At 42.9% G+C, this 27918-nt stretch overlaps 1 protein-coding gene across 1 annotated transcript in view; it reads left to right on the top strand.

The window, feature by feature from the left end:
- The window catches only part of LOC115168911 (ERC protein 2-like), a 332236-nt gene that overhangs the window by 24370 nt on the left and 279948 nt on the right, over positions 1 to 27918 (top strand). The gene's annotated exons all lie outside the window — the stretch shown is intronic.

Here is a 27918-nt window from a genome sequence, read left to right as displayed (position 1 = left end):
GGGCGGCAGGTAGCCTAGCGGTTAGAGCGTTGGACTTGTAACCGAAAGGTTGCAAGATCAAATCCCTTAGCAGACAAGGTAAAAATCTGTCGTTCTGCCCCTGAACAAGGCAGTTGTTCGTAGGCCGTCATTGAAAATAAGAATTTGTTCTTAACTGACTTGCCTAGTTAAATAAAGGTCAAATAAAAATAAACTGAGCCAGGATCACAGGCCAACGGATTGGGAAGTAGGTCCCAAAGTGCTCTTTCAGGCGTTGGAGGTGAGAGTCATCACTGGTGTGGGATACTTACTGTACTGATGCTGTTTTCTGTTAGAAACATGCACAACCGAGGGAAGGGGGCATGGTTCGCCTTTGAAAGACTCTCCAATAACAATTATTTCCTGATTTGGTCACTCATTTGTAAAATGTTTTTGTATTTCCCCTGTATGCTTGCATTCGTTCTGCTTCCCAAATATGTTACGTAGGCAAGGAGACAGATTTTCTTTTCATTAAACAGAAAGTTTACCAGGTTTTTTTTTCTCCATTGTGAATGACAACACTTCCTCTCTCAATGCGAAAAATCTTTCCAACACTCCCCCTCGATAACCATCAAGCCTCATTGTGAAGTAGGATATTGTCATGCTCTGATCTCATATCTCCACATAGTTTTGTGAACAACCGTGCGTGCAGTGGATATGGTTTGATGTAGTTTACAATCAAAGTTACCTGCTGCAGTATATCTCTCTTCTGTGCTCAGCTGTTTTGCCCCCAGTTAATCTCGGTATATCATACAATGTGTCCATATGGCAGAAGTAGACACATTCATAACTAGAGTACAGAGGCCTACCCACCATCCCGCCATAGATGGAGCCCCACCATTCGATCCCATGGAATCAGTTTTCTTGTCAATATTGCTATGCAGCACGCTGAACATCCCCTGTGCCGTTTCGTGAGACAGAACAATATGTCCTCATTAATAGCATCCCCGACAAAAGTCCATGCATGGGCATCTCGGCCCTCAGAGCTAACGTCCATTTGGAGAGCATTTTGCTGGGGAGTTTTTGAATCGTTCAGTCAGTTTCCTCTTGATTGCTAGCAATAGCATAAATTATTCGTTCAACAGTGTTATATGACAGGTGTGTGTTTCTGTGCCTTCTGCCTCCCCACATATTGTTTTCACCTTATCAATATTGCGGCCGGTAATATCAAAGTCTCTGCAACAGTGTGTGGTTTCATAGCGTAGCCGGCCTAGCCGTTCACCGTGGGAATGATTCAACAGTGTGTGGTTTCATAGCGTAGTCGGCCTAGCCGTTCACCGTGGGAATGATTCAACAGTGTGTGGTTTCATAGCGTAGCCGGCCTAGCCGTTCACCGTGGGAATGATTCAACAGTGTGTGGTTTCATAGCGTAGCCGGCCTAGCCGTTCACCGTGGGAATGATTCAACAGTGTGTGGTTTCATAGCGTAGCGGGCCTAGCCGTTCACCGTGGGAATGATTCAACAGTGTGTGGTTTCATAGCGTAGCCGGCCTAGCCGTTCACCGTGGGAATGATTCAACAGTGTGTGGTTTCATAGCGTAGCCGGCCTAGCCGTTCACCGTGGGAATGATTCAACAGTGTGTGGTTTCATAGCGTAGCCGGCCTAGCCGTTCACCGTGGGAATGATTCAACAGTGTGTGGTTTCATAGCGTAGTCGGCCTAGCCGTTCACCGTGGGAATGATTCAACAGTGTGTGGTTTCATAGCGTAGTCGGCCTAGCCGTTCACCGTGGGAATGATTCAACAGTGTGTGGTTTCATAGCATAGCGGGCCTAGCCGTTCACCGTGGGAATGATTCAACAGTGTGTGGTTTCATAGCGTAGCCGGCCTAGCCGTTCACCGTGGGAATGATTCAACAGTGTGTGGTTTCATAGCGTAGCCGGCCTAGCCGTTCACCGTGGGAATGATTCAACAGTGTGTGGTTTCATAGCGTAGCCGGCCTAGCCGTTCACCGTGGGAATGATTCAACAGTGTGTGGTTTCATAGCATAGCCGGCCTAGCCGTTCACCGTGGGAATGATTCAGGTGCTGATTTTTCCCTTGATCTAAGGGAGCTCTGGTTGAATTGTATCTTTTAGATTTTAATCATTGTAATTTAGATGTTTAAGCTTAACCACATTACAATGATTTTGAGATCCAAAGACAATATTATACTATATATACAGTACCAGTCAAAAGTTTGGACACACCTACTCATTCCAGGGTTTATATTTTTACTATTTTCTACATTGTAGAATAATAGTGAAGACATCAAAACTATGAAATAACACATATGGATAATGTAGTAACCAAAAAAGTGTTAAACAAATCAAAATATATTTTATATTTGAGATTCTTCAAAGTAGCCACCATTTTCCTTGATGAACAAGCCTAGGCTACTATAGATAGCTAGCGTATATGGTGGTATTCAAGCTGAGGTTAATCAATAAATACAAATATATATATATATATATATATATTGATTAGCTAGCTAGCAAACGTTACCTAGCTAATGTTAGCTTGATTATACAAAGTCAAACAGCTAGCCTCTGTAGCTAGCTAGCTACGATTAGTCAGCTGAAATCTAGCTAGCTAGCTACTATAACGAACATGCAAAGAAAGGTAGCCAGCTATATTTGTTGATGAGAGATTTGTTACAAAATTAACTTCAGCCATTAGCTAGCTAGCTAGTTAGAGCCAGACAACAACAGCTGAAGCTAGCTACGTCCAAATGACAGTCCTACATTTTCCACTGAACATAGCTAGCTAGCAACTGTACATTAGTTCAAAACCAACACCAAAATTTGGACAAATTGTCACACTGCTACCTTACTATGCATGCAATGTGCCCTTTGCAAGCTAGCTACTCCATAGTCCAGGCTACAGTAAGAGCTAGACACATTTCACTGTCAGACAGGACACAACTCAAACTGCTAAACAAAATAGTTGCTAATTAACATTAACAGTGCCTCTGCTCTGGCTCTGTTGTGCACTGACTGCAGTGTGCAAATTGCTAGCATCAGGAAAACTCACCAGTTTAACATCCAAAATACAATCCAGTATGCTCCTTCTCCGGTCTTCTTGACATTTGAATCCACATGTGTGCTGATCAACAGTGCCAAACTAACAACTCTGCCATATGTTGGATATTGTTCAACTCTGCCTTGCAGACCTGTGTGAAGCTAGTCACAATAAGGATTAGCCACAATAGTGGAATTTGCGGTTCGCTTTCAAATTGAGTATTTTATTTATTTATTTAACCTTTATTTAACTAGGCAAGTCAGTTAAGAACAAATTCTTATTTACAATGACGGCCTGGCAAAAGGCCTCCTGAAGGGGACGGGGGCTGGGATAAACATTTAAAATACATTAAATAAAAATATAGGACAACACTACATAAAGAGAGACCCGAAGACAACATAGCATGGCAGCAACACATGACAACACAGCATGGTAGCAACACAACATCACAACAACATGGCAGCAGCACAACCTGGTAGCAGCACAAAACATGGTACAAACATTATTGGGCACAGACAACAGCACAAAGGGCAAGAAGGTAGAGACAACAATACATCATGCAAAGCAGCCACAACTGTCAGTAAGAGGGTCCATGATTGAGTCTTTGAAGGAAGAGATGGAAATAAAACTGTCCAGTTTGAGTGTTTGTTGTAGCTCGTTCCAGTCGCTAGCTGCAGCGAACTGAAAAGACGAGTGACCCAGGGATGTGTGTGCTTTGGGGACCTTTAACAAAATGTGACTGGCAGAATGGGAGTTGTATGTAGAGGATGAGGGCTGCAGTATATATCTCAAATAGGGGGGAGTGAGGCCTAAGAGGGTTTTATAAATAAGCATCAACCAGTGTGTCTTGCAACACTTATACAGAGATGACAAGTTTACAGAAGAGTATAGAGTGTAGTGATGGGTCCTATAAGGAGCATTGGTGGCAAATCTGATTGCCGAATGGTAAAGAACATCTAGCCGCTCGAGAGCACCCTTACCTGCCGATCTATAAATAACGTCTCTGTAATCTAGCGTGGGTAGGATGGTCATCTGAATCAGGGTTAGTTTGGCAGCTGGGGTGATAGAGGAAACCAAGTCTAGATTTAACTTTAGCCTGCAGCGTTGATATGTGCTGAGAGAAGGACAGTGTACCGTCTAGCCATACTCCCAAGTACTTGTATGAGGTGACTACCTCAAGCTCTAAACCCTCAGAAGTAGTAATCACAGCTGTGGGGAGAGTGGCATTCTTCTTACCAAACCACATTACCTTTGTTTTGGAGGTGTTCAGAACAAGGTAAAGGGCAGAGAAAGCTTGATGGACACTAAGAAAGCTTTGTTGAGCATTTAACACAAAATCCGGGGAGGGACCAGCTGAATATAAGACTGGATCATCAGCATATAAATGGATGAGAGAGCTTCCTACTGCCTGAGCTATGTTGTTGATGTAAATTGAGAAGAGCTTGGGGGCTAGGATCGAGCCTTGGCGTACACCCTTAGTGACAGGCAGTGGCTGAGACCGCAGATGTTCTGACTTTATACACTGCACTCTTTGAGAGGTAGTTAGCAAACCAGGCCAAAGACCCCTCGGAGACACCAATACTCCTTAGCCGGCCCACAGGAATGGAATGGTCTACAGTATCAAAAGCTATGGCCAAGTCAATAAAAATAGCAGGACAACATTGCTTAGAATCAAAATAAGTGACAGTGGTTCAAACTTATACAAATACAGTGCTCTCCTGAATTATTAGCACCTTAGGAAAATAGGAACAAAAATTGCAGTGAAAAAGGTAATTGTTTATCAGCTTGATCTTACATTCAAAATATCATATCAATCTAATGTCATGACGTTGCCCTCTTTGGGTTTTCTATGCACCATCCCCCTACCTCTGTCTCCCCTACCCAGGCTCTGTGAGAGTGGTCGTAAATTCCTAAGAAAATGTCCTGCCTCAGGGCCACAGTATAAAGAGAGAGTGGGTTTCATAGAAAGAACCCAGGAAATCTTCCACCTCACAGGCCTGGAGAACCTAACAATATTTATGTTCTGGAGTAGGTATAAAAGATCGGTGAAGAATCCAACTACGAACTGGTCCATTTGGGACAATTTTGTGAAATGCATGAGAGACAATACGGCCACATTACCATGGCGCTGTTTATATAATAGCCTCAGTTGTGAGACTTACATCTAATGGTTGTATAAAATGAATAAGGATACAGCTATTTGGAATATGTTGGGATGCTTGTAAGATGTTAATGTGAGAGAATTGTATTTCTGTTTAAAGTTTTACCAAGTCATCGGCACGCCCCCATGCACAGACGGGATCTGGCGTCATGAAAGAGCCTTTTTCTGTTATTCCGAATTTAACCCCCACCCAGGGTTTCTATCACCAGACCGAGCTGACCATTATTAGTTGGCTGAAGGTTTGACCATGCATTCCTCGTTCTGAACTTTAACCATACCACGTGGCTAAACTCTTAGACTATTGATACCGACAGAATAATAACAAGCCTTTGATATTAATTACTAGTCTTCAGCTAGGAATTTGGTATCATTGAACGCGAAGACCGACTAAACATCTGTCCTATAACGACATTAATGAATGTCACTTTGAAATATCCATTCTAACCGAGAGAGAGAGAACACGAGGACAACTCTCCAACAGAACGGACTTTTCAACAAAGATCCCGACGACACACTGAGCGTAAATATATATATATTGATTGCAGTTGTTCCCGAATGAGTGAGCGTTCATGTGCAAAGGATTAGCATATCAATTGTTATAATTATCAACTCTTTTGTCTAACAAGCCGCCATGCCGGTTTAGCCCACTAGGGCACATTCTCCTATCATTTGCTTGTAACCATATCTGTTTGTTATTTCATTTCTGTGAATTACTTAGTTAGTAAATAAAGGATTTTAAGACAATTGCTGTATGGATGACTCATAGTGAAGACTGGGTTCGTGCAGATAACCAACAATTTACGATGTTTGGAATGAAACTGACGAGGTAAACGAATACATCATTCATCAGAAGACTAATAGATCAGGTATTATAATATCTGAAAGTTATATTAGGAAAATTATAACTTTGTAATCTGAATATTTTCCTTGGTGCCCCGACTTCCTAGTTAATTACCGTTACACGATTAATCAGTTTAATCACGTAATAATAATTACAGAGAGTTATTTGATAAATATGTCTTCAGTTTAATGATGCCAAAGACATGACACTAACCATTTAATTGAGTTAAAATTGTAAAACTAAAATAAACTCATCAAGAAATAATTATGACCTGAACCTCATTGAAATCCTGTGGGGTGATCTGAAGAGGAGAGTCCACAAGCAGGGACCAAGGACACTGAAGGATCTGGAGAGTTTCTGTATGGAGGAATGACCTCAAACCCCTTCCTATGTGTTCCCCATCTCATCAAACATTAGAAGAGACAACTCAGAGCTGTTATCTTGGTAAAGGGAGGGTGTACTAAGTACTAAATGCAGGGGTGCCAATAATTGTGACATGCATGTTTTTGAAAAAAATGTTGGAACAATTTTAAATCAATTAAAGGTTAGATTCATATGATATTTTCAGTTTAAGATCAAGCTGATAAACACCAATGACATATGGGTGCCAATAGGGTGCCAAAATTCATGAGGGCAGTGTAGTAGAATCATGCCATATTTGAAGTAGATAATGGTAAACAAGGTCGGGATGTTGAACAGCCCTTTTAGCAGTGGTATATCGGCCATATACCACACCCTCTCAGGCCTTATTCTTTTTATTATAATGTTGTGGAAGAATGTTGCATAGTCACCTTCTGGTGTAAAAAACATGGAAATTAAAAATAAAAAGCAAAGTTTTATGTGAGAATAGGTATTGGTCTGAAGCTGAAAAAAAGAAAGGAAATTCAAGAGCCCCACAATGCCTACTCCACCCATGCTCTACCAAGGTTTTCCAGCACACAGCTTTGACCTACTACAGTAGCTATGTTGGTATTGTACTTCAAACGAGGTGTAGGCAGGTTGTTTAGGATTCACACCTTCTCAAACAACCTAATTCATACTCTTCAGAGGGATACTGGACTTTACAGTGTCCTGCTATTAAAATGATTAATACCTGTGTGTGCATGTGTGTGTGTTTTATATATTATACTGAATAAAAATATAAACACACAATTTGAAGTGTTGGTCCCGAGGGGGCGCTAGTGAGCAGCAACATGTGAAGACGCGTTTTCTCGTTGCTCAGATCCAGGGAGAACAATTTACTATTAATACTTAACCAGCACCTCCCCTACCGTGTTAATTCTGTAACATTTAATTTGGAATCAAACCCAATTCACTAACCTGGCTTTTTTCTGCCTTTTAATCATAAAATGTTGAGACAACAGCGGCCGCGGACCACAAAGGAGCAGGCCTCTGCTGAAGCCTCGGGCTCACCTGACACGGACTCTGATCCCCCTGACCTAGCCATCGTAATGGCGGCTGTCATTAAATCTGAACAGACATGACACCCGTCTGAATAGTCTGGAAGATGGCGCAAATATTTACTCCGACAAAGTGGGGAAACTGGAAGAGCAAGTCACCCGGCTATCATCAAATGTCGTCAAACTCACTTCCAAGGTTGAGGACCTCGAGAACAGACAGCGCCGGGAGAACGGTCGCAATTTTGGCGTGAGAGAGGGACTCGAGACTGTAGGCGGAATGCGGCATACCCTGGCCATAGCTAAACTGCTACAGGAAATTCTAGGCCTCCTTGTTTTTGAAAGAAAAGCAAATTTTTTTGTCCATTTTTAAAATAACAGCAGATTGATCAGAACTACAGTGTAGACATTGTTAATGTTGTAAATGACTATGTAGCTGGAAACGGTAGATTTTTTATGGAATATCTAAACTCAGCCAAAAAAGAAACGTCCCTTTTTCAGGACCGTCTTTCAAAGATAATTTGTAAAAATCCAAATTCATTGTAAAGTGTTTAAACACTGTTTCCCATGCTTGTTCAATGAACCATAAACAATTAATGAACATGCACCTGTGGAACGGTCGTTAAGACACTAACAGCTTACAGACGGTAGGCAATTAAGGTCACAGTTATGAAAACTTAGGACACTAAAGAGGCCTTTCTACGGACTCTTAAAAACACCAAAAGGAAGATGCCCTGCTCATCTGCGTGAACGTGCCTTAGGCATGCTGCAAGGAGGCATGAGGACTGCAGATGTGGCCAGGGCAATAAATTGCAATGTCCGTACTGTGAGACGCCTAAGACAGCGCTACAGGGAGACAGGATGGACAGCTGATCATTCTCGCAGTGGCAGACCATGTGTAACAACACCTGCACAGGATCGGTACATCTGAGCATCACACCTGCGGGACAGGTACAGGATGGCAACAACAACTGCCCGAGTTACACCAGGAACGCACAATCCCTCCATCAGTGCTCAGACTGTCCGCAATATGCTGAGAGAGGCTGGACTGAGGGCTTGTCAGCCCTCAAGGCAGGTAAGGCAGGTCCTCACCAGACATCACCGGCAACAACATCGCCTATGGGCACAAACCCACCGTCGCTGGACCAGACAGGACTGGCAAAAAGTGCTCTTCACTGACGAGTCGTGGTTTTGTCTCACCAGGGGTGATTGTCGGATTAGCGTTTATCGTCGAAGGTCTGAGTGTTACACCGAGGCCTGTACTCTGGAGCAAGACCGAGGTGGAGGGTCCGTCATGGTCTGGGGTGGTGTGTCACAGCATCATCGGACTGAGCTTGTTGTCATTGCAGGCAATCTCAATGCTGTGTGTTACAGGGAAGACCTCCTCCCTCATGTGGTACCCTTCCTGCAGGCTCATCCTGACATGACCCTCCAGCGTGAAAATGCCACCAGCCATACTGCTCATTCTGTGTGTGATTTCCTGCAAGACAGGAATGTCAGTGTTCTGCCATGGCCAGCGAAGAGCCCGAATCTCAATCCCATTGAGCACGTCTGGGATCGGAGGGTGAGGGCTAGGGCCATTCCCCCCAGAAATGTCTGGGAACTTGCAGGTGCCTTGGTGGAAGAGTGGGGTAACATCTCACAGCAAGAACTGGCAAATCTAGTGCAGTCCATGAGGAGGAGATGCTCTGCAGTTCTGAATGCAGCTGGCGGCCACACCAGATACTGACTGTTACTTTTGATTTTTACCCCCCCCTTTGTTCATGTACACATTATTCCATTTATGTTAGTCAACATGTCTGTGGAATTTGTTCAGTTTATGTCTCAGTTGTTGAATCTTGTTAGGTTCATACAAAATAGTACCCTCAAAACACCTGTCTCAACGTCAACAGTGAAGAGGCGACTCCAGGATGCTGGCCTTCTAGGCAGAGTTCCTCTGTCCGGTGTCTGTGTCCTTTTGCTAAAGAGAGGATGGGTAGACCAAATATTTCACTCCAACTTTAGTGCTGTCACATGTGCTCCCTCTCCGGCCTCTAGGTCACCAGGCTGCTCATTATGGCGCACACCTGTCACCATCGTTACGCGCTTCAGCGCCTCATGACACTTACCTGGACTCTATCACCTCCTTGATTACCTGCCCTTTATATGTCATTCCCTTTGGTTCCTTCTCCAGGCGTCACTGTTTTTGTTTCCTGTCTGTGTGCTGTTCGAGTTTCTTGTTTTCTATTATGTTCCGTTTATGTATTAAAACACTCACTCCCTGAACTTGCTTCCTGACTCTCAGCGCACATCGTTACAGAATGACGCATTGCCAAAGGCGATAGCCAATATCACAGCATCGTTATCTCAGACCATAGCCCTGTCCAGCTACATATCCGCTTTCCAGACAGTACTGTGTCACAACGCACGTGGCGACTTGACTCACTACTACTATCCTGTAGTGTCTTTAAAAAATGCATATCAACTCACATTGATGTCTTTTTACAGATCAACTGCACCCCTGACGTGTCTCACTCTACTGTTTGGGAGTCGTTAAAAGCATATCTAATGGGCCAAATTATTTCATACACAGCGTATGACAACAAACAGTGCACCAAACGCTAACCTTGATTCTGCCCACTCAACTCTACAGCCAGAGATCGTCATCTCTCTTGATGCTGAGAAGGCTTTCGACCGGGTTGAGGGGGAATATCCATTTACAGTACTAGAGAGAGTTGGGTTTGGCCCGTCATTCCTTTCCTGGATTAAGATTTTGTACTCGTCCCCAGTGGCCTCTGTTCGCACCATCAATGTTACCTCCAGCTACTTCCCTCTCCACAGGGGGGCCAGGCAGGGATGTTGTTTATCCCCTTTTCTCTTTGATATGACTATTGAGCCTCTTGCTATCGCCCTGCGGGCGGAGGAGAGGATTAAGGGAATATTGAGGGGCAACATAACTCACAAGGTGTCCTTATATGCAGACAAGCTTATGTTATACATCTCTAACCCTGTGGAGTCTATACCCTATCTCTTGGACATGAAACAAGGTTTTGGGACATTCTCTGGTTATAAGTTAAACCTAACAAAAAGTGTGCCCCTCCCCATTAATCACTTAGCAGAAGGAATTGGGTATTGGCCAATTCCCCCATTTAAGGTGGAGTGTCCGGTTTTTACTTATTTGGGGATAAAGGTCACACGCTTATTTAAGGCTTTGTTTAAACCTAACTTCACAACACTCCTGGAGCATACTAAGCATGATTTCATAAGGTGGTCGTCTCTTCCCATTTAATTAACAGGTTGCATTAATTCTGTTAAAACTGTACTACCTAGGTTTTTGTACTTATTCCAAATGATCCCCATTTTTCTGCCAAAGTCGATTTTCAAACAACTGGACAGCTACATTTCCAACTTCATTTGGAATAAGTCAAATCCACGAATGAGGAAGGTATATCTAGAGAGACCTAAGCCCGCAGGCGGGCTGGGCCTTCACAATTGTTTTTACGTTACTACTGGTCAGCAAATATAATTAAATGTGTTAATTGGGTTTCTACATTTGAAAACAAGGATGGCCCAACTTGAGCCATCATGGAGTTACAGTCAAGCCTTCTAACTTCTCCGGTCTCGCTCCTGTGCTCCCCAATGCCTGACTTACCTAGTTAAATAAATACAAATAAATGCCCATTAACCTTGGCACCCATGTTCTGAACCCCATTGTTAAGAATCCCTTAAAATCTGGTCCCAATTTCCAAAGTCACTTTAGCCTTAAACAAGCTGCTTCTTTCCATCTAATCATCTCTTCCCAGCATCACAGATTGACACGGCATTCCAATTCTGTCATAGGAACGGTCTGGTGTTTTGTTGCGACCTATTTGTTGATAATTAATTCGATACTCTGATGGTTGACCATAATATTCCCAATACCCACTTTTAGATACCTGCAAACTCGCAGGTTTGCCAAACAACATTTCCCTTCATTTCCACTCGAGCCCACTAAGTGTCCAGTCGAGAGGTGCTTAGCTCTTAACCCTTATCTGAAGGGCACAATCTACAGATTATACGACATAATACAGAACATTAATCTGCCTTCCTTTGCAAATACAAAATCTGCATGGGAGCAAGACATAGGCGGCGAGCTACCCGATGATATATGGCAACAAAGTTTTGAGCGTATCCACACATCATCATTTTGCAGAAGGCATGGGCTTATTCAGTTTAAGGTTTTGTACCGTCTCCATTACTCAAATGACAGATTGGCAAAAATATACCCAAATGTTGACCCCAAGAGTTTGAGATGCCACCAGAGTCCAGCGACTGTGGGACACATGTTTTGGTCATGCCAATCTTTGAGTGGCCTCTGCCTCAAAAATGGGGTCACATTCTCACATACAGTTGAAGTCGGAAGTTTACATACACTTAGGTTGGAGTAATTAAAACTTGTTTTTCAACCACTCCACAAATGTCTTGTTATTAACAAACTATAGTTTTGTCAAGTCGGTTAGGACATCTACTTTGTGCATGACACAAGTCATTTTTCCAACAATTGTTTACAGGCAGATTATTTCACTTATAATGTACTGTATTTCAATTCCAGTGCGTCAGAAGTTCACATACACTAAGTTGACTGTGCCTTTAAACAGCTTGGAAAATTCCAGAAAATGATGTCATGACTTTAGAAGCTTCTGTTAGGCTAATTGACATCAATTGAGTCAATTGGAGGTGTACCTGTGGTTGTATTTCAAGACCTACCTTCAAACTCAGTGCTTTGCTTGACATCATGGGAAAATCAAAAGAAATCAGCCAAGACCTCAGAAAAACAATTGTAGACCTCCCTAAGTCTGGTTCATCCTTGGGAGCAATTTCCAAACGCCTGAAGGTACCACGTTCATCTGTACAAACAATAGTACGCAAGTACAAACACCATGGGATCACACAGCTGTCATAACGCTCAGGAAGGAGACACGTTCTGTCTCCTAGAGATGAACATACTTTGGTGTGAAAAGTGCAAATCAATCCCAGAACAACAGCAAAGGATCTTGTGAAGATGCTGGAGGAAACAGGTACAAAAGCATCTATAATCACAGTAAAATGTGTCCTATATCGACATAACCTGAAAGGCCACTCAGCAAGGAAGAAGCCACTGCTCCAAAACCACCATAAAAAAAACAGACTACGGTTTGCAACTGCACATGGCGACAAAGATCGTACTTTTTGGAGAAATGTCCTCTGGTCTGATGAAACAAAAATAGAACTGTTTGGCCATAATGACCATTATGTTTGGAGGAAAAAGGGAGAGGCTTCCAAACCAAAGAAAACCATCCCAACCGTGAAGCACGGGGGTGGCAGCATCATGTTGTGGGGGTGCTTTGCTGCAGGAGGGACTGGTGCACTTCACAAAATAGATGGCATCATAAGGGAGGAAATTTATGTGGATATATTGAAGCAACATCTCAAGACATCAGTCAGGAAGTTAAAGCTTGGTCGAAAATGGGTCTTCCAAATGGACAGTGACCCCAAGCATACTTCCAAAGTTGTGGCAAAATGGCTTAAGGACAACAAAGTCAAGGTATTGGAGTGGCCATCATAAAGCCCTGACCTCAATCCTATAGAAAATGTGTAGGCAGAACTGAAAAAGCATGTGCGTGGTGGTGGTTGGAGGGTGAGTGGTTTGGAGGGAGTGGAGGGGATGGATGGGTGGATGGATGGGAGAATGAGGGGTTGGGGTTGTACTGTTTTTGTTGTTATATCTGGAAATCTATAAATAAAGTTAAAGAAATAAAAAATAAAGTGTTAGTCCCATGTTTCATGAGCTGAAATAAAAAATACCAGAAATTTTCCATACGCACAAAAAGTGTATTTCTCTCAAATTCTGTGCACAAATTTGTTTGCATTCATGTTGGTGAGCATTTTATCCTTTGTCAAGACAATCATTCCACCTGACAGGTGTGGCATATCAAGAAGCTGATCAAACAGCATGATCATTACACAGATGCACCTTGTGCTTGGGACAAAAAAAGAGCACTTTAAAATGTGCAGTTGTCACACAACACAATGCCACAGATGTCTCAAGTTTTGAGGGAGCATGCAATTGGCATGCTGACTGTAGGAATTTCCACCAGAGCTGTTGCCAGAGAATTCAATGTTAATTTCTCTCCCATAAGCTGCCTCCAATGTCGTTACAGAGAATTTGTCAGAACGTCCAATCGGTCTCACAACCGCAGACCATGTGTAACCACGCAAGCCCAGGACCTCCACATCCAGCTTCTTCACCTGCGGGATCGTCTGAGGGGGGTGCTGAGGAGTATTTCTGTCTGTAATAAAGCCCTTTTGTAGGGAAAACTCATTCTGATTGGCTGGGCCTGGCTTCCCAGTGGGTGGGCCTGGCTGCCAAGTGGGTGGGCCTATGCCATGGCTGCACCCCTGCCAGTCATGTGAAATTCATAAATTTGGGCATAATTCATTTATTTCAATTGACTGAATTCCTTACAGTAGGGGAAAAAAGTATTTGATCCCCTGATGATTTTGTACATTTGCCCACTGACAAAGAAAGGATCAGTCTATAATTTTAATGGTAGGTTTATTTGAACAGTGAGAGACAGAATAACAACAAAAATATCCAGAAAAACGCATGTCAGAAATGTTATAAATTGATTTGCATTTTATTGAGGGAAATAAGTATTTCACCCCCTCTCAATCAGAAAGATTTCTGGCTCCCAGGTGTCTTTTATACAGGTAACGAGATGAGATTAGGAGCACACTCTTAAAGGGAGTGCTCCTAACCGCAGCTTGTTACCTGTAAAAAAAGACACATGTCCACAGAAGCAATCAATCAATCAGATTCCAAACTCTCCACCATGGCCAAGACCAAAGAGCTCTCCAAGGATGTCAGGGACAAGATTGTAGACCTTGTAGGCTGGAATGGGCTACAAGACCATCGCCAAGCAGCTTGGTGAGAAGGTGACAACATTTGGTGCGATTATTCGCAAATGGACGAAACACAAAAGAACTGTCAATATCCCTCGGCCTGGGGCTCCATGCAAGATCTCACCTCGTGGAGTTGCAATGATCATGAGAAAGGTGAAGGATCAGCCCAGAACTACACAGGAGGATCTTGTCAATGATCTCAAGGCAGCTGGGACCATAGTCACCAAGAAACCAATTGGTAACACACTACGCCGTGAAGGACTGAAATCCTGCAGCGCCCGCAAGGTCCCCCTGCTCAAGAATACATATACATGCCCGTCTGAAGTTTGCCAATGAACATCTGAATGACTCAGAGGACAACTGGTGAAAGTGTTGTGGTCAAATGAGACCAAAATGGAGCTCTTTGACATCAACTCAACTCGCCGTGTTTGGAGGAGGAGGAATGCCGCCTATGACCCCAAGAACACCATCTCCACCGTCAAACATGGAGGTGGAAACATTATGCTTTGGGGGTGTTTTTCTGCTAAGGGGACAGGACAACTTCACTGCATCAAAGGATGGGGCCATGTACCGTCAAATCTTGGGTGAGAACCTCCTTCCCTCAGCCAGGGCATTGAAAATGGGTCGTGGATGGCTATTCCAGCATGACAATGACCCAAAACACACGGCCAAGGCAACAAAGGAGTGGCTCAAGAAGAAGGACATTAAGGTCCTGGAGTGGCCTAGCCAGTCTCCAGACCTTAATCCCATAGAAAATCCGTGGAGGGAGCTGTAGGTTCGAATTGCCAAACGTCAGCCTCGAAACCTTAATGACTTGGAGAAGATCTGCAAAGAGGAGTGGGACAAAATCCCTCCTGAGATGTGTGCAAACCTGATGGCCAACTACAAGAAACGTCTGACCTCTGTGATTGCCAACAAGGGTTTTGCCACCAAGTACTAAGTCATGTTTTGCAGAGGGGTCAAATACTTATTTCCCTCATTAAAATGCAAATCATTTTATAACATTTTTGACATGCGTTTTTCTGGATTTTTTTGTTGTTATTCTGTCTCTCACTGTTCAAATAAACCTACTATTAAAATTATAGACGGATCATTTCTTTGTAAGTGGGCAAACGTACAAAATCAGCAGGGGATCAAATACTTTTTTCCCCCACTGTATATGAACTGAGTAAAATCTTTAGAAATTGTTACATGTTGCATTTTAAATTTTGTTCAGTATAGTTTGGCTGTATTTATTTTTTGATATAGGCCTATTGTAAATGTGTATTATTGTTGCGCCGCCATCTTTACTACAAAAATAAATACAAGTACAAACACTATTTAAGCTACATATTATTTTGACAGAGGTAATAAACTGTCCATTGATCAGCACAGAAATTGATAAAACAGGACCATGTTCGAAACACTAGTGGTTCTAAGCTTAACTCAATATTACACAGGTAAACTAACAGTTACAGAAATCAGGAATCTAGACGGGCTCTGTTTCTGAGCTACTGTGTCCAATACACCACCACCTGTTGTTATGCTGGGCACCTACTGACCCCAAAAAATTGTATGTTTTGTTTTTTTCAATTACATGTTTTGCTAAAAATAAAGGTTTAGGGAAATACAGGCATGCTCCACATTACTACAAGACAAAACAGCTCAATCACACTTAATGGTCTTGTAAGTATAAAAGCAAAGCTTGCTTTCATTTAATTAAAAAAACATGGTGGTGTAATGGGAAAATGTCTTCTTGTTGTGTGTGAAGAGAATCCAATACTTTACCTTGTATGTGGTACAAATCCCATTATTGTGGAAGCACCTCCTCTAAGAGTATGAATAAGTCTGTTTAAGAAGGTTTGAATCCTAAGCAACCTGCCTAAACATAGTCTGAAGTACAATACCAACAAAGCTACTGTAGTAGGTCAGAACTGTGTGCTGGAAAACCTTGGTAGAGCATGGGTGGAGTAGGCATTGTGGTGCTCATGTGAATTTCCTTTATTTTTCGGCTTCGGACCAATGTCTATTATCACTTAACTTATTTTTTGGTTTTTAATTAGTGGTAATGCTCAGCCTTACTCTCCAACACCCTGACCAATCGTGCACCATTGTCTCTGTCTGTGTTCACCATCATCATGTCATTCATGGGCTGATGTAATCATTGATTACTATCAAAATACACATACTATACTTAAAATATACATTACTAACAAAATACACATACTATAGCTAAAAATAGACATTACTAACAAAATACACATACTATACTTAAAATATACATTGCTTAAAAATTCACATACTATACTTAAAATATACATTACTATCAAAATACACATACTATACTTAAAATATACATTGCTTAAAAATTCACATACTATACTTAAAATAGACATTACTAACAAAATATACATACTATACTTAAAATATACATTGCTTAAAAATACACAAGGCCTCAGGAAAGCATAAACACGCACTCACACATTTTCACATGCATGTACAAACTTGCTCACACAGTCCAGGTCTTGGACAGGAATAGGTTGCTCCATGCTCCTCAGTCCAGGCCCTGGACAGGAATAGGTTGCTCCATGCTCCTCAGTCCAGGTCTTGGACAGGAATAGGTTGCTCCATGCTCCTCAGTCCAGGCCTTGGACAGGAATAGGTTGCTCCATGCTCCTCAGTCCACATCTTGGACAGGAATAGGTTGCTCCATGCTCCTCAGTCCAGGCCTTGGACAGGAATAGGTTGTTCCATGCTCCTCAGTCCAGGTCTTGGACAGGAATAGGTTGCTCCATGCTCCTCAGTCCAGGCCTTGGACAGGAATAGGTTGCTCCATGCTCCTCAGTCCAGGCCTTGGACAGGAATAGGTTGCTCCATGCTCCTCAGTCCAGGTCTTGTTTATTTTTAACACCTAAATCTTCTTAGCCTTTAATTTCTCTACCTCTCTGTCAGAGAGGGTGTGTGTGTGTGTGTGTGTGTGTGTGTGTGTGTGTGTACACACTTCTGGGGCCTGTTGGCTTACTACGTCACACCTCTTGCTGCCCAGGTAGCTGATGGGACATCCGCACGCGCCGGGTGTTTGGTTGTCGTGGGGATTTAGTTAGAGAGTAGCGTGGGGTTTCAGGCCCACGCTAGGACGCTATGTGTGAGTGTGTGTGAGCAAGAGAGACTGTGTGTGTGTGTGTGTGTGAGCAAGAGAGACTGTGTGCGTGTGTGTGTGTGTGTGTGTGGGGACCTAGCCATGCGGTGAGTATAGAGGGTGAGTAATGGTTCCTGTTTATACCCAACCGTGTGTGAGAGAGTGTGTGCTATTTATAACTGGATTTCAGCTTATCAGCCGCTAGCGTAGAGTGAAGGAGAACGTGGGGAGAGGGTGATGGGAGAGAGGGGGAGGTAAGGCGAGGGGGGGAGAGAGAGGGGGAGACTGGGTGGGAGACGGGGTGTTTTTCTTGGGTAGAAAAACAGAGTTTGTTTGCATGAATATGAATCTATGATTAATGAGTGAAAACACAGCGACCGCCCTGATTGAGAGAAGAGGGGGATTGTTGGGTTCCTTTGTTCCTCTACCCTCTGATGCGGAGATGGGTTGTGTGTGCATGGGCTTACAGTATTTTAAACATGCTTATAATAGTAGTTATCAACAAGGTATCCTCATTCCTTCTGTGCAGCTATAGACATCTAACGTCAGAGCTGATTTATACTGATCAGCATTACCAGTGCAATTTAGATTAGACCTATCAAGTTATTTTGTAGAACTAATGTGAAGAACGAAAGACTGAATAGCTGAAGAGTGAAAATGCAGAGGAATGCAAATAGGGTCCATGCTAACAAGTACCTTACTTTACTTGTGAGTGAGGGGTTAGGTGTTGGTGGTGGTACACTTGTCATCGTTAGTGGAGTGAAGTGTGTGTGTGTGTGTGTGTGTGTGTGTGTGTGTGTGTGTGTGTGTGTGTGTGTGTGTGTGTGTGTGTGTGTGTGTGTCTATGCAAGGCCGGTTTGTATTAAGAGGGTGCTACTCTTCGTTAATTTAATTAGCTCCAAAGGAAACTAGCTCAACCACCTTTCATTACTGCACCCATTACTCTCCTTTAAATGACCTGCCCTGTTTAGTTTTTGGCCAGATAGTAAATGCCTCAATTTTCTCCTCACCTTTAATTTTCTCTTTTAAACAGGATAGAGGGCAGAGAGGGGCTTTTTCAATCCTTAGTGTAGTCAGGAGGGGGGGGGGGTTGTTTCCCGCAGCTTTTCAGTTGTATTAAGTCAGCTCTTCAATTGTATTAAGTCAGCTCTTCAGTGTATTAAGTCAGCTCTTCAGTTGTATTAAGTCAGCTCATCAGTTGTATTAAGTCAGCTCTTCAGTTGTATTAAGTCAGCTCATCAGTTGTATTAAGTCAGCTCTTCAGTTGTATTAAGTCAGCACTTCAATTGTATTAAGTCAGCTCTTCAGTGTATTAAGTCAGCTCTTCAGTGTATTAAGTCAGCTCTTCAGTGTATTAAGTCAGCTCATCAGTTGTATTAAGTCAGCTCATCAGTTGTATTAAGTCAGCTCTTCAGTTGTATTAAGTCAGCTCTTCAGTTGTATTAAGTCAGCACTTCAGTTGTATTAAGTCAGCACTTCAGTTGTATTAAGTCAGCTCTTCAGTGTATTAAGTCAGCTCTTCAATTGTATTAAGTCAGCTCTTCAATTGTATTAAGTCAGCTCTTCAGTGTATTAAGTCAGCTCATCAGTTGTATTAAGTCAGCTCTTCAGTTGTATTAAGTCAGCACTTCAGTTGTATTAAGTCAGATCTTCAGTTGTATTAAGTCAGCTCTTCAGTTGTATTAAGTCAGCTCTTCAGTTGTATTAAGTCAGCTCTTCAGTGTATTAAGTCAGCTCTTCAGTTGTATTAAGTCAGCTCTTCAGTTGTATTAAGTCAGCTCTTCAGTTGTATTAAGTCAGCTCTTCAGTTGCATTAAGTCAGCCCTTCTGTTGTATTAAGTCAGCCCTTCAGTTGTATTAAGTCAGCTCTTCAGTTGTATTAAGTCAGCTCTTCAGTTGCATTAAGTCAGCCCTTCTGTTGCATTAAGTCAGCCCTTCTGTTGTATTAAGTCAGCTCTTCAGTTGCATTAAGTCAATTAGCACCATATGTTTTGTTTATCATATTTTCTTTAAGTTGAGTTCCTATTGCGCTCACTGAGTGTCTTTGTGGAAAGGTTCAGTTGGGGGTGCTCAGTTTGTGTAATTGGGGGGAGAGCATGAGCCCAACGAAGCTGTTTAAATCCGTCTCTGTCTCTCTCTCAATTCAATTCAATTTAATTCAAGGGGCTTTATTGGCATAGGAAACATATGTTAACAATGCCAAAGCAAGTGAGGATGATTATATACAAAAGTGAAATAAACAATAAAAATTAACAGTAAACATTACACTCACAGAAGTTCCAAAAGAATAAAGACATTACAAATGTCATATTATGTATATATACAGTGTTGTAACGATGTACAAATGGTTAAGGTACAAAAGGGAAAATAAATAAACATGAATATGGGTTGTATTTACAATGGTGTTTGTTCTTCACTGGTTGACCTTTTCTTGTGGCAACAGGTCACAAATCTTGCTGCTGTGATGGCACACTGTTGTAATTCACCCAGTAGATATGGGAGTTTATCAAAATTGGGTTTGTTTTCAAATTCTTTGTGGATCTGTGTATTCTGAGTGAAATATGTGACTCTAATATGGTCATACATTTGGCAGGAGGTTACGAAGTGCAACTCAGTTTCCACCTCATTTTGTGGGCAGTGTGCACATAGCCTGTCTTCTCTTGAGAGCCAGGTCTGCCTACGCCAGCCTCTCTCAATAGCAAGGTTATGCTCACTGAGTCTGTTCATAGTCAAAGCTTTCCTTAAGTTTGGGTCAGTCAAAGTGGTCAGGTATTCTGCCACTGTGTACTCTCTGTTTAGGGCCAAATAGCATTCTAGTTTGCTCTGTTTTTTTTGTTAATTGTTTCCAATGTGTCAAGTAATTATCTTTTTGTTTTCTCATGATTTGGTTGGGTCTAAATGTGTTGCTGTCCTGGGGCTCTGTGGGGTGTGTTTGTGTTTGTGAACATAGCCCCAGGACCAGCTTGCTTCGGGGGCTCTTCTCCAGGTTCATCTCTCTGTAGGTGATGGCTTTGTTATGGAAGGTTTGGGAACCGCTTCCTTTTAGGTGGTTGTAGAATTGAACGTCTCTTTTCTGGATTTTGATAATTAGCGGCTATCGGCTCTGCATGCATTATTTGGTGTTCTACTTTGTACACGGATGATATTTTTGCAGAATACTGCATGCAGAGTCTCAATTTGGAATTTGTCCCATTTTGTGAATTCTTGGTTGGTGAGCGGACCCCAGACCTCACAACCATAAAGGGCAATGGGTTCTATAACTGACTCAAGTATTTTTAGAATTTTATGTTCTTTTTGATGGCATAGAATGGTCTTCTTGTCTTGTCTCTCAGATCGGTCACAGCTTTGTGGAAGTTATCTGTCTCTCTCTCTGTCTGTCTGTCTCTCTCTCTCTCTGTCTCTCTGTCTCTGTGTCTCTGTGTCTCTCTCTCTGTGTGTCTGTCTTTCTCTCTGTCTGTCTCTCTGTGTCTCTCTGTCTGTCTCGCTCACTCTCTCTGTGTCTCTCTCTCTGTGGCTGTGTCTCTCTCTCTCTCTCTCTCTCTCTCTCTCTCTCTCTCTCTCTCTCTCTCTCTCTCTCTTGTATCCTTTACAACAGGACTGACAGATCTTACCCAAATGTGTAGAATTGAACCATCTGGCCGGTGTGAAAGCCTAGTGAAAGAGTAGTGCTCCCTGTATTGCATATTACTGTGTGTGTGGGGGGTGTAACTCCCCTGTTTCCTGGTGTGGTACAGAGCTGCCAGAGTGTGTTATGTCTGTCAGAAGTGAGAAGGAACAGACACAGCACCATCATACAGGCACTTGTATGGGCACACCTGTCTGTGTGCCTGTCTAAGGACCCCACACACTTTATCTCTTTTATATCTTATTTTAATTCCTGGATTTTCTGCGGGGTTTCCCTGGCCTGAGCTGCTCTTTCCTTAAATAGCCGTGTGTGTGTGTGTGTGTGTGTGTACGTGTACGTGCGTAAATTTACACTACTGTAAATACACCCATGGCTTTTCTTGCAATACTTAACTTCTCCACTTAGTGGCAGGATTTAACCAGGTTTTATACAGGGTCCTTTTATTTATATTTTATTTAACCTTTATTTAACCAGGCAAGTCAGTTAAGAACACATTATTATTTACAATGACGGCCTACCCCGGCCAAACCCTAACCCAGACGACGCTGGGCCAATTGTGCGCCGCCCTATGGGACTCCCAATCACGGCTGGTTGTGATACAGCCTGGAATCGAACCAGGGTCTGTAGTGACGCCTCTAGCATTGAGATGCAGTGCCTTAGACCGCTGTGCCACTCGGGAGCCACCTGACTGGTGTTTTACTCTTATCACAGGCTCAGTGAGAGACAGGATCTGTAAAGTTAAAGTCCACTGAGGACTGATCCATTACCCATCGATAGCAGCAAGCAACACACACACACACACACACACACACACACACACACACACACACACACACACACACACACACAGACTGTCAGAGGCATAAATCTAGGCCTAATCGACTCTCCCTAGCCGTTTCTTCCCACAGGACCCAATAATAACAGGCGCTGCACTGGCCTATTCCTGCCCTAGCCTGAACTCATCAGGCTCCCCCAGCCTGAACCCATCAGGCTCCCCCAGCCTGAACCCATCAGGCTCCCCCAGCCTGAACCCAGCAGGCTCCCCCAGCCTGAACCCATCAGGCTCCCCCAGCCTGAACCCATCAGGCTCCCCCAGCCTGAACCCATCAGGCTCCCCCAGCCTGAACAGCAGGCTCCCCCAGCCTTAACCCAGCAGGCTCCCCCAGCCTTAACCCAGCAGGCTCCCCCAGCCTGAACCAATCAGGCTCCCCCAGCCTGAACCCAGCAGGCTCCCCCAGACTTAACCCAGCAGGCTCCCCCAGCCTGAACCCATCAGGCCCCCCCAGCCTGAACCCATCAGGCTCCCCCAGCCTTAACCCAGCTGGCTCCCCCAGCCTGAACCCATCAGGCTCCCCCAGCCTGAACAGCAGGCTCCCCCAGCCTTAACCCAGCAGGCTCCCCCAGCCTTAACCCAGCAGGCTCCCCCAGCCTGAACCCATCAGGCTCCCCCGGCCTGAACCCAGCAGGCTCCCCCAGACTTAACCCAGCAGGCTCCCCCAGCCTGAACCCATTAGGCTCCCCCAGCCTGAACCCAGCAGGCTCCCCCAGCCTTAACCCAGCAGGCTCCCCCAGCCTTAACTCAGCAGGCTCCCCCAGCCTTAACCCAGCAGGCTCCCCCAGCCTTAACCCAACAGGCTCCCCCAGCCTTAACCCAGCAGGCTCCCCCAGCCTTAACCCAGCAGGCTCCCCCAGCCTGAACCCAGCAGGCTCCCCCAGCCTTAACCCAGCAGGCTCCCCCAGCCTTAACCCAGCAGGCTCCCCCAGCCTGAACCCAGCAGGCTCCCCTAGCCTTAACCCAGCAGGCTCCCCCAGGAGGAACCCAGCAGGCTCCCCCAGCCTGAACCCAGCAGGCTCCCCCAGCTACAGCTGTGTTTCCCTCTCCAGCCCCAACCCGCTGAGAACTGCTTCAACTGGTGTCAGGAAAATTTGTTTCAAGGAACAGTTAGGCTATATATTTGAACTGTACAGTGTAGCTCTGCAATAAAGAAATAGTTAATACACACACACACGCGCACGCGCGCACGCGCACGCACGAACGCACACGCACCCGCACATACACGCACCCGCACACACCCACACCACACACACACACACACACACACACACACACCACACACACACACACACACACACACACACACACACACACATACACACACACACACACACACACACACACACCACACACACACACACTTAAAAACAAATAAACACACCTTTTCCCAGCTATTCTCATTGGAATCTAGCATTAGAAGACTGCGTGAGAATGGGAGTGAGTGCGACGGGCAGAACCAACGTCCTCCAGCTCTCCTGTTTTCACAGGGCTTGTTTCAGGGGCTGACCTGGCTGTTTTTGGCTGCTTCTGACAGAGTTCTCTTTCTCTCTCTCTCTCACCCCCAATCTCTTTCCCTCTCTCTTCCTTTTTTTTAAAAAAACCTTCTGACTGAAACATCAGAAATGTCACTTGTTCAGACCATTGATGGGAAATGTGGGAGTTCTACTTTCTGAGCCAAGCCCTTCATTAACTCTCCTGTCCTATCCTGTCCTCTTATCTACAATATAACACATTATTACACACTACCACAACATATCTACAATATAACACATTATTACACACTACCACAACATATCTACAATATAACACATTAATACACACTAACACAACATATGTACAATATAACACATTATTACACACTACCACAACATATATACAATACAACACATTATTACACACTACTCTACCACAACATATCTACAATATAACACATTATTACACACTACCACAACATATATACAATACAACACAATTACACACTACTCTACCACAACATATCTACAGTATAACACATTATTACACACTACTACAACATATCTACAGTATAACACATTATTACACACTACCACAACATATCTACAGTGTAAGAACACATTATTACAACAACTACTCTACCACAACATATCTACAATATAACACATTATTACACACTACCCGACAACATATCTACAATACACACATTAAGTACACACTAACGCTAACCACAACATATCTACAATATAACACATTATTACACACTACCACAACATATCTACAATATAACACATTATTACACACTACCACAACATATCTACAATATAACACATTAATACACACTACCACAACATATCTACAATACAACACATTATTACACTCTACCACACTATCTACAGTATAACACATTATTACACACTACTCTACCACAACATATCTACAATATAACACATTATTACACACTACCACAACATATCTACAATATAACACATTATTACACACTACTCTACCACAACAAATCTACAATATAACACATTATTACACACTACCATAACATATCTACAATACAACACATTATTACACACTACCACAACATATCTACAATATAACACATTATTACACACTACTCTACCACAACATATCTACAATACAACACATTATTACACACTACCACAACATATCTACAGTATAACACATTATTACACACTACCACAACATATCTACAATATAACACATTATTACACACTACCACAACATATCTACAGTATAACACATTATTACACACTACTCTACCACAACATATCTACAATACAACACATTATTACACACTACCACAACATATCTACAGTATAACACATTATTACACACTACTCTACCACAACATATCTACAATATAACACATTGTTACACACTACCACAACATATCTACAATACAACACATTATTACACACTACCACAACATATCTACAGTATAACACATTATTACACACTACCACAACATATCTACAGTATAAACACATTATTACACACTACCACAACATATCTACAATATAACACATTATTACACACTACCACAACATATCTACAATACAACACATTATTACACACAACTCTACCACAACATATCTACAATACAACACATTATTACACACTACCACAACATATCTACAGTATAACACATTATTACACACTACTCTACCACAACATATCTACAATACAACACATTATTACACACTACCACAACATATCTACAATATAACACATTATTACACACTACTCTACCACAACATATCTACAGTATAACACATTATTACACACTACCACAACATATCTACAATATAACACATTATTACACACTACTCTACCACAACATATCTACAGTATAACACATTATTACACACTACCACTATATATCTACAATATAAACACATTATTACACACTACTCTACCACAACATATCTACAGTATAACACATTATTACACACTACCACAACATATCTACAATATAACACATTATTACACACTACTCTACCACAACATATCTACAATACAACACATTATTACACACTACCACAACATATCTACAATACAACACATTATTACACACTACCACAACATATCTACAATATAACACATTAATACACACTACCACAACATATCTACAATACAACACATTATTACACACTACCACAACATATCTACAGTATAACACATTATTACACACTACTCTACCACAACATATCTACAATATAACACATTATTACACACTACTCTACCACAACATATCTACAGTATAACACATTATTACACACTACCACAACATATCTACAATACAACACATTATTACACACTACCACAACATATCTACAATACAACACATTATTACACACTACTCTACCACAACATATCTACAATATAACACATTATTACACACTACTCTACTATGTGACCTGTCTTCTCCTGTCCTCTTTTTTCCTGTCATTCCTGTCCTCTCTTGTCCTGTCCTCTCTTGGCCTGTCTTCTCTTGTCCTGTCTTGTCCTGTCCTCTCTTGTCCTGTCCTTTCTTGTCCTGTCCTCTCTTGTCCTGTCTTCTCCTCTCTTGTCCTCTCTTGTCCTGTATTCTCTTGTCCTCTCTTCTCTTGTCCTGTCTTCTCTTGTCCTGTCTTCTCTTGTCCTGTCTTGTCCTGTCCTCTCTTGTCCTGTCCTTTCTTGTCCTGTCCTCTCTTGTCCTGTCTTCTCTTGTCCTGTCTTCTCTTCTCTTGTCCTCTCTTGTCCTGTATTTTCTTGTCCTCTCTTCTCTTGTCCTATCCTCTCTTGTCATGTTCTCTCTTGTCCTGTCTTCTCCTGTCCTGTCCTCTCTTGTCCTGTCTTCTCTTGTCCTGTCCTCTCTTGTCCTGTCTTCTCTTCTCTTGTCCTATCCTCTCTTGTCCTGTCCTCTCTTGTCCTGTCCTTTCTTGTCCTGTCTTCTCTTCTCTTGTCTTCTCTGTCCTGTCTTCTCTTGTCCTGTCTTCTCCTCTCTTGTCCTGTCCTCTCTTGCCCTGTCTTCTCTTTTCCTGTCCTCTCTTGTCCTGTCTTCTCTTCTCTTGTCTTCTCTTCTCTTGTTCTGTCCTCTCTTGTCCTTTCTCCCATCTCTTTTTTCTTTCTTCTCTTGTACTGTCCTCTCTTGTCCTGTCTTCTCTTCTCTTGTCCTGTCCTCTCTTGTCCTGTCCTCTCTTGTCCTGTCTTTTCTTTTCTTGTCCTGTCTTCTCTTCTCTTGTCCTGTCTTTTCTTGTCCTGTCTTCTCCTCTCTTGTCCTGTCTTCTCTTGTCCTGTCTTCTCTTCTCTTGTCCTGTGCTCTCTTGTCCTGTCTTCTCTTGTCTTGTTCTGTCCTCTGTTGTCCTGTCTTCTCTTGTCCTGTCTTCTCTTGTCTTGTTCTGTCCTCTCTTGTCCTGTCTTCTCTTGTCCTGTCTTCTCTTGTCTTGTTCTGTCCTCTCTTGTCCTGTCCTCTCTTGTCCTGTCTTCTCTTCTCTTGTCCTGTCTTCTCTTGTCCTGTCTTCTCTTGTCTTGTTCTGTCCTCTCTTGTCCTGTCTTTTCCTGTCCATTCCTCTCCTCTTTGGTCTGGTTCATATTATCGTTCATCCTGCAAGTATTATAGTTACCTCTCCATCTTTGGTTTGGACACACACACACACACACACACACACACACACACACACACACACACACACACACACACACACACACACACACACACACACACACACACACACACACACACACACACCTCTTGCTGCAGGCTGATATGGTATCTGTTGTGGTTTGACTAATTGGCGTGTTGTAGTCTGGTCTCTTCAGACGGAACTCTTTAAGAGCTGTCTCCTGATTCGCTGTTCTCTCTCTCCACTAACGAAGCCTCTCAGCTGTCATTAAAACTCCACTGTAAATACCAGCAAACTCACACACACATACACACATGCACCCTGAGCACCGCATACTCGCCACGCTCTGTTGATCCCCCAGAATGTTGGAGCGGAAAAGTTTATCGGGACAAAATTATACCCCTCCAATCCCCTCTCCCCTCTCTCTCATCCCTCCCCCATATCTGGAGAGCTTTGATTTTCTCAGATTTTCCCTTTTGTCTTTTCAAAGCCTATAGCTGATAGGCAGACACATTTAAACACATGGGATCTTTTTGTCTACTCCCCCCCCCCCTCTTTCTGATGGTGAAGGGTGTGTGTAATTGCTCAGGGGGTGTGTCTATGACGCCACTGCCTCTGGGCTACAGTTAAACCTTTGGTTCATTTCCTTTGGTACAGGATGCATTATAGCATTACATTTGATGCTATTTGTTCCATATGCCCGCTGCTTTGACACATACGGATCAGAGTCATGCTTTGATGAAATGCTCTCAATGAGTTCATGGTGCAGCCACTTGTTACAAGAACGGTTAGATCCATGCTTTCATATTTCTATATGATGACTGAACACACATACATACACATTCAGACACGCTCACACACACACACATGCACATCATTTGGAAAATGTAGTGTCGCACACACACTGCTGTTGGA

The sequence above is a fragment of the Salmo trutta genome, chromosome 30 (assembly GCF_901001165.1).
Source record: "Salmo trutta chromosome 30, fSalTru1.1, whole genome shotgun sequence".
NCBI lineage: Eukaryota > Metazoa > Chordata > Actinopteri > Salmoniformes > Salmonidae > Salmo > Salmo trutta.
This window is presented reverse-complemented; position numbering and strand designations above follow the sequence as displayed.